Source organism: Triticum urartu, chromosome 1A (assembly GCF_056163025.1).
Source record: "Triticum urartu cultivar PI428250 chromosome 1A, HENAU_Tu73, whole genome shotgun sequence".
NCBI classification, from domain to species: Eukaryota; Viridiplantae; Streptophyta; class Magnoliopsida; order Poales; family Poaceae; genus Triticum; species Triticum urartu.
In genome coordinates, this window is record NC_141873.1 from 439,027,098 (window position 1) to 439,034,958 (window position 7,861).

The following is a 7,861-nucleotide window of genomic DNA, read 5'->3' on the forward strand; positions in this document are numbered from 1 at the left end:
GAAGACATAATTCCTTAGTTAGTATGCTTGAAGTATTATTATTATTTATGTCAATATTAAACTCTTGTCTTGAATCTTTCGGATCTGGACATTCATACCACAATTAAGAGAATTACATTGAAATTATGCCAAGTAACATTCCACATCAAAAATTCTATTTTTCTCATTTACCTACTCGAGGACGAGTAGGAATTAAGCTTGGGGATGCTTGATACGTCTCCAACGTATCTATAATTTTTTATTATTCCATGCTATATTATATTCCGTTTTGGGTGTTTAACGGGCTTTATTATACACTTTTATATTATTTTTGGGACTAACCTATTAACCGGAGGCCTAGCCCAAATTGCTGTTTTTTTGCCTATTTCAGTGTTTCGCAGAAAAAGAATCAAACGGAGTCCAAACGGAATGAAACCTTCGGGAACGTGATTTTTGGAACAAACGTGATCCAGAGGACTTGGACCCTACGTCAAGAAAGCAACCAGGAGAGCACAAGGCAGGGGGCGCGCCTACCCCCCTGGGCGCACCCTCCACCCTCGTGGGGCCCATGTTGCTCCACTGACGTACTTCTTCCTCCTATATATACCTACGTACCCCCAAACCAACAAAAGCATCCACGAAAACCTAATTCCACCACCGCAACCTTCTGTACCCGTGAGATCCCATCTTGGGGCCTTTTCCGGCATCCTGCTGGAGGGGGCATTGATCACGGAGGGCTTCTACATCAACACCATAGCCTCTCCGATTATGTGTGAGTAGTTTACCTCAGACCTTCGGGTCCATAGTTATTAGCTAGATGGCTTCTTCTCTCTCTTTGGATCTCAACACAAAGTTCTCCATGATTCTCGTGGAGATCTATTTGATGTACTCTTCTTTTGCGGTGTGTTTATTGAGACCGATGAATTGTGGGTTTATGATCAAGTTTATCTATGAACAATATTTGAATCTTCTCTGAATTATTTTATGTATGATTGGTTATCTTTGCAAGTATCTTCGAATTATCAGTTTGGTTTGGCCTACTAGATTGACCTTTCTTGCAATGGGAGAAGTGCTTAGCTTTGGGTTCAATCTTGCGGTGTCCTTTCCCAGTGACAGCAGGGGCAGCAAGGCACGTATTGTATTGTTGCCATCGAGGATAACAAGATGGGGTTTATTTCATATTGCATGAGTTTATCCCTCTACATCATGTTATCTTACTTCAAGCGTTACTCCGTTCTTATGAACTTAATACTCTAGATGCATGTTGGATAGCGGTCGATGTGTGGGGTAATAGTAGTAGATGCAGGCAGGAGTCGGTCCACTTGTCGTGGACGTGATGCCTATATACATTATCATACCTAGATATTCTCATAACTATGCTCAATTCTATCAATTGCTCAACAGTAAATCGTTCACCCACCGTAATACCTATGCTCTTGAGAGAAGCCACTAGTGAAACCTATGGCCCCGGGTCTATTTTCCATCATATTAATCTTCCAATACTTAGTTATTTCCATTGCCTTTTATTTTACTTTGCATCTTTATTTCTCTTTATCATAAAAATACCAAAAATATTATCTTATCATATCTATCAGATCTCACTCTCGTAAGTGACCGTTAAGGGATTGACAACCCCTTTATCGTGTTGGTTGCGAGGTTCTTATTTGTTTGTGTAGGTGCGAAGGACTCGTGCGTGATCTCCTACTGGATTGATACCTTGGTTCTCAAAAACTAAGGGAAATACTTACGCTACTTTACTGCATCACCCTTTCCTCTTCAAGGGAAAACCAACACAGTGCTCAAGAGGTAGCATACGGTAAGTAAACCGACTCCAAAACAGTTCTAATGGCAATTTTTCTCCGTTCTGGAATATTTAAGAAAATAGGAAAATAAGAAGTAGTCCGGGAAGGACACGAGGCTTCCATGAGGGTGGAGGGCGCGCCCTACCCCCTGGGCGCGCCCCCTGCCTCATGGGCACCTCGTGTGCTCTCCGGACTCCGTTTTCTTGCACGATACTTCTTTTGGTCGGTAAAAATTCATTATATAATCTCCCGAAGGTTTTGACCACCGTATCACGCAATTATCCTTTGTTCTTGTTTCGAGCTGTTTTTTCGACAGATCTAGATCACCGTGACGTCTCCAAGTGCCCCCAAGGACAAGTTCTTCGAGAAGGTCATCAACCCCTACCTCGCGGAAGTGCTGCAACATCCTCAAACCATTGAGATGCGTGAGGGGTTGCTGCACATCCGCGATGTTGAGGGACCAAGGAGGACCGGAAGCATGGAGACAAGGCTTGAGGCAATGGAGCAACAAGTTTTCAAGTGTTAGGAGATGGTGGAGCGTGGACTCGACTCCAATCACATAATGATCACGGAGTTCACCAACAACCACAAGCTGGACGCGAAGGACATTGGGGAGGCCATCTTCAAGCTTCATGAGAAAATCGAGCACCTCCAAGCCCAGATCTATGACCTGCAAAACCAAAACTATGAGTATGAATATAGATTCAAGAGGATGAGTTTGGCTGCAGATTTAAGGATCCCGGAGACTCAATCATCCTTCTATGATGGTGAGCCTATGCCTTTGAAGAGGGACGACAAGCCTACATCATCAACAACTCCATCTCCTTCGCCGACAAAAGAGATATAATCACATGGGTATGGGCACTCCCCTTGGCAACTGCCAAGCTTGGGGGAGGGGCCCCGGTATCGTATCACCATCACACTCCTATCTTTACCGTTTTTCTTAGTTCGATCCTTTTGGTAATATCTTGATTTAGTAGAATAAAGTTTTAGTATGATTTAGTTTTGAGCTTTGCCTTATGATCCTTCTATGTAATCGAGTCCGTGAGCTATATATAATAAAGATTAGTGTTGAGTCAAGGGCTTGATTATTTTGCTTTGATCTTGAAAGAAAGAGAAAGAATAAAAAGAAAGTAAAGAGAACATATTGATATTATGGAGAGTAATGACTTCACATATAAAGAGTATGATGAATAAAAGTTGTTGAGAGTTGACAAACATAGTTTTGGTCATCGTTGCAATTAATAGGATCATCCAACATGTAATGGGTTATGTCTTCTAATATCTGAAATAAAGTATATTGTCATGGATCATCCAACATGTTGAGCTTGCCTTTCCCCCACATGCTAGCCAAATTCTTTGCACCGAATAGAGATACTGTCGTGGTTCTAAGCCTGACAGTAGTGTAGGGGGGTAGTAATGGAGAGGCAAGATCCTAGCTATGGAGTAGTTGTAAGCACACAAGGTTTACGAGTTCAGGCCCTTCTCGGAGGTAGTAACAGCCCTACGTCTCGGAGCCCGGAGTCGGTCGACTGGATTATGTGTGTATGAATTACAGGGGTGCGAACCCTTTGCACCGAGGAGGGGGGTGGCTTATATAGAGTTTGCCAGACCCCTCCGGCCCTCAGTTATGCAGGGTTTAAAGTACATTAAGGTCGGGCGTTACTGGTAACGCCACTAATAAAGTGTTATAATGACCATAAAGGCTACTTAATGCCCGACCGTTAGCGTGCGGAGTGTCTTTAGATCTCCTGGCCGTCGAGTGGGTGGGTCTTGGTCGAGTGGTAGGCTTCATGGTCGAGTGTCTTCGAGTTCGTCGAGTGGATCACCTCCAAGTTGATTGAAAGGTGATTTCTTCTAGGGATGTCCTTGGGGAGGGTAGCTTGGACCGCTCCATGACCCTACCCTAGGTACATAGCTTCATCATTAGCCCCCGAATGGATCGAGGTTTGAGTGGGGAAGGAGTTGAAGGCTCTTCTGACCCATTCTTCGTGTCATGAGTGTATCTTGTTTCGGATCAACGAGCCCTGGTGACGTCACCAACTCCTTTTCCGGTCACCTTGATCCATTCATGGTTTTCTTTAGTCGAGTGAATTTCTTTACTTGAAGATTTCTGAGTGGCTGCGTGGAGGAGATCCTTCGTCTGACCAGTTGTTTTGCTGCCCGCGGATTTCGCGGGATTCGAATTTCGGGAAGCATGCGGGACAGGGGAGGCCGCAGTAATCGGATGGGATAGGACGGAGCCTCCTCGATCTCTGCTCCACCTTTTTCACCACGTATCGCGCGCGCGACTGTTGCGGGATTTGACAGGATCACCTAGGCCTACAGGTCAGCCACTCGGAAGCGACTCCATATAAACTGCCGGCCCAAGGCTTTTGAACAGTGCGCCTTCACTTTTCCCCTTTCTTCTCGAATTCTTCTGCCACCTCTGCTCTCGGCTCAGCGCCGCCGGCCCGTTCGAGCTTCGTCTGCGGCGATGGTGAAGGAGAAGACGGCGGCCCTGGAGCGTGCGAAGAAAGCGACGGCGTAGGCGAAGGCGAAGAAGTCCGGTCGGGGCGGATCTTCTTCGAGGTCCGCTCTGCCGAAGGGCTGGATCCAGGGCGATTGGATGCCTTCGGCGATTCGGCAAGATGACATCAATGATCTGATCGAGGGGGGATTCATTCCACACAAATCTGCACGTCTCCCGGGGAACGAGATCGAACCACAGCCTCGCGAGGGTGAGTGTGTCCTCATTGCCACTCACGTCGACCGCGGATTTTCTCTGCCTCCCCATCCTTTTTTCCGGAGCTTCTTGAACTTTTTTGGAGCGCAGCTCCATCACTTTACTCCAAATTCCATTGTGTATCTTGCTGCCTTTGTATCTTTGTGCGAGAATTTCTTGGGTTGCCGTCCTCATTGGGGTCTCTTTAAGCACATTTTCACTTGCTGTTCTCAGTCGGTTAAGAAAGCCAAGTCGAGTGACGACAGGACGCAAGTGATGCAGATGTTCGGGGGTCTTGGGATCCAAATGAGAAGCAAAAGTTCCTTTCCAGCTATGATTCTTCCCAAGTCAGTCCGCGGGTGGCAGTCGACCTGGTTCTACTGCAGAGACCAGGTGACTCCAGGATAGGCGACGGGCCTTCCTCCTTTCTCCCTGGACCGAGCAAAAAAACCTTCCTCTCTGAAAGTGACACCGGAAGAAAAGGCGCAAGTCAAAGTGTTGGTCGGTCGAGTAGTTCAGCTCGTTCGCGACGGGGTGACTGGTATGGATCTATTAGAGGTCTTCCTCCGGAGGCGCATCCAACCGCTCCAAGCTCGTGACCATCCGATGTGGATGTATTCGGGCCTTGATGACACCACTCGGATTCATCCGGAGGAGGTCGACGATGCGATGTTGGAGGGGTGGTTGTCGAGTATCACAGGAACAAGGACAACCCCCGAGGAGCCAGGAGGATTCCTCCACTCAACCAAACGTACGAAGTAGACCAGGTCCGATTCTGCATCTTTGACTGTGACCTTGCTTTCTTCATTCTGTTCGCTTAAAAACATTCGATTGACTTTTGTCTTGTTTGTTGTCTTCCAGACCATTACTGATATGTACTCGATGCCCAACGGGGCACAAGAGCAGGCCGAGGAGGGGGAGGCGAGCGGAGGCGAAAGTGGGGAGGAGTGGCAATCTGACGGTGAAGGGGAGGAGGATGATGACGACGACTCCAGTGGAGAGGAGGAGGAAGAAGTCGACCCTCCCCGCATCGAAAGGCGATCCAAGCTCACACACGACCCTGCGCGCGAACGTGGCAAGGCGACTGTGCCTGTTGGGCAGTCGTCAAAACGCCCTCGGACGTCTTCCCCAGCGCTGACTGAAAAAGTGCCAAAGCATCCGCGAGCGACATCGTCAAAGTCGCCGAAGGCCCTGCCTAAGATGAAGATGACCGTTCCCACCATTTCCGGGTAACAGCAGAACTTGCGTTTTTTCGTTGAGCATGGACGGACTCATGGTCGACTCATTGACTAAACCGACTGGTTTCTGAAATCTGCAGTGCTGCTACCTCCGAGATCTCTGCCAAGAATGATGACCAGGAAATGGAAGACGCTGTTACCTCCAACCTTGGTATAATTTCTGATGTTTCACTCTTAGTCGATTGACGGTCTCTTCTGGTCGATTGGATTTTCGTCTTTAACTTTGGATTTTTCTTATAGCTCCTCCTCATGTCATTGATCTCCCTGATGATGATGACGAAGTGCCGCTGAGGGCGAGGAAGAATAGGAAGGCGTCAACTGGCAAGACACCACAAACTGCATCAGCGCCTGAGACAGTAATTCAGGAGGGTGGAAATACCACTCGGACTTCAGTGTCCTTCACTGTGCCGCTGACGAGTGTTCGGCCTTCATCGTCGACTGCTGATCCGCCCTCCCTTTTTGCCACACACCACGTCCCAGAGGACCAAGTGGGTGCTGCTAAGGAGGCTATACGCCAGGCAGGGATCATGATGGAGCAGGTGAAGGTGGTCCGGGAAGCCAGCCAAGCGGCCTATGATGCCAGTTCAGCTCTTCAAAGTAATGTGCAGGTTAGTTGATCACCGCTTGTTCTGTTAGGATATGCTATCTGAAGACTCTCTTTCCGAAGATCTTTGCATCTTTACACCCGCTGGGTGTGTCGATTGAATTTTTTGGACTAGTGGGGGCACGCTGAGTGCACCCACTGGGTGTAGTCCCCAAGACTACGGTGGACTGCTGGCAGTCGACTGTAGTCTTTATATTGTGTTGCTTCACTCGAACTTCTTCACTCGGTCTGGTCAGGCCATTTCGAATGGAATCTTGGAACCAGTGGGGGCACGTTGAGTGCACCCACTGGGTGTAGTCCCCGAGACCATGGTCGACTGCTGGCAGTCGACTAAGGTCTGAAGAACCTCCTTTTTTGCAGATCATGATGAGATCATAACCTCTTAGTCTCTTTCGGTCGAACCAGTGGGGGCACGCTGAGTGCACCCACTGGGTGTAGTCCCCGAGACTGCTGTCGAATATTTTTGATTCGGCTGTAGTCTTAGAAACGTCACGATTTTTCTCTTAGTTGCTCGGAAGCAACCCACCTTTGATATCTGTCGACTGATTTTTCGCAGAAATCCTGCCAGCTTGTGGCTCGCTATACTGAATTGGAAAACAAACAGATCCAGCTCAACCTTGACTTGAAGCTTACCCAAGAGAACTTGCAGAAGGGGAGAGACGAAGCAAGAGGTATGGCTGGTGAGAATTTGACGACTGTCTTTTCTTTCTACCCATTCTTGATGCTGATCTCACCGTCATTTCACAAATAAAATGGAGGAGGCTCTGAAGAAGAAGGATCATGACCTTGTCGAGGCGCAGAAGGCGGCTTCGGACAAAACGAAGCTTGCGGAAGAAAAACTGGCTTCAGTCGGTAACCTTGAAGAGGAGAACTCCAAACTGAAGGCTACTCTCGACGCAGCCAACCAAGAGGTCAGCCGTCTGAAGAATGATAAAATAGCTCTGAGTGACAAGGGAAGTGAACTGGCAGGGAAGAGGAATGATCTGGAGGCTTATCTGGGAGGGCTCGCCAAGAAGTTATTCGTCATGCTTGAAGGTAATCTCTCCTATCTGACTGACTTGTTGTCATCAACGTAAGCCACTGACTTATCTTTGAATTGTGTTTATAGAATTTTGCCAGAACTTCGAGGAGGAGACCAGTCGAGTGGAGACGACCTTGGACCCCATTAATTCTCCGGTGAAGGATGAGGCTGCTATGAGCGTGCTCCGACTGGAGTCTCGTGTTGCTGGTGTGGTTGACTACCTTGCTCGACTGAAGGTTGTGGCGTCGCGGATCGACACGGCGCTCTAGCCTGGAACGACGCTTCAAAATGACCTCGAGTCTCTGATGACTCGACTGAATGAAGTTCCAGGTCGAGTGTAGGAATGGAAGAAGTCTTCTGCTAGGTGCGGCGCTGACGTCGCTCTGTCCTTGGTCCGTGTTCACTGCAAGGAGGCGCGAGAGGAAAAGCTGGCGGATATCCAAGTTGCCAATACCAGGAAGCACAACTTTCAGTCTTTCATGGAGACCTTCATTGCTGCTGCCACTCGGATCG

The 7,861-nt window shown here is 48.1% G+C and overlaps 1 pseudogene; it reads left to right on the top strand.

Moving 5' to 3' along the window:
* The first annotated feature begins 5,358 nt into the window (after nt 1-5,358).
* LOC147991608 (uncharacterized) lies at nt 5,359-5,963 on the top strand (annotated as a pseudogene).
* The last annotated feature ends 1,898 nt before the right edge of the window (nt 5,964-7,861 follow it).